We start from the raw sequence: 291 nt of genomic DNA on the forward strand, positions 1-291 counted from the left end.
AGAACTGTGGGTACCAAGAATGTCACAGAGGGATGAAACTGAAGTATGAGTGACTGAAGCACACAGTGCTAAGTGAAGAAGAAATTTCCCTAGGAAGACACAAGCAGGATGCAGAGCACGTGTTATGCTCCCTTATGAAAAACCATTATTTCTCCTTAAGAATGAACTTTAATCAAGTATTGTTTTCTACTTAATATAGCAGTATTAATGTAATGAGCTAATACACGTATTTATTTATCTTATGCTTCTGTGGTTTGGTGTTTTTGGCTGATCTCCACTGAGTGGCTCCCC

At 38.5% G+C, this 291-nt stretch overlaps 1 protein-coding gene across 1 annotated transcript in view; it reads left to right on the forward strand.

Annotated features, from left to right (window-relative positions):
• LOC116099557 (C-type lectin domain family 4 member A-like) overlaps window positions 1-291 on the forward strand; it is a 13,954-nt gene that overhangs the window by 3,187 nt on the left and 10,476 nt on the right. The window lies entirely within an intron of this gene.

Source organism: Mastomys coucha, unplaced genomic scaffold (assembly GCF_008632895.1).
Source record: "Mastomys coucha isolate ucsf_1 unplaced genomic scaffold, UCSF_Mcou_1 pScaffold20, whole genome shotgun sequence".
In the NCBI taxonomy this organism is placed as follows: domain Eukaryota; kingdom Metazoa; phylum Chordata; class Mammalia; order Rodentia; family Muridae; genus Mastomys; species Mastomys coucha.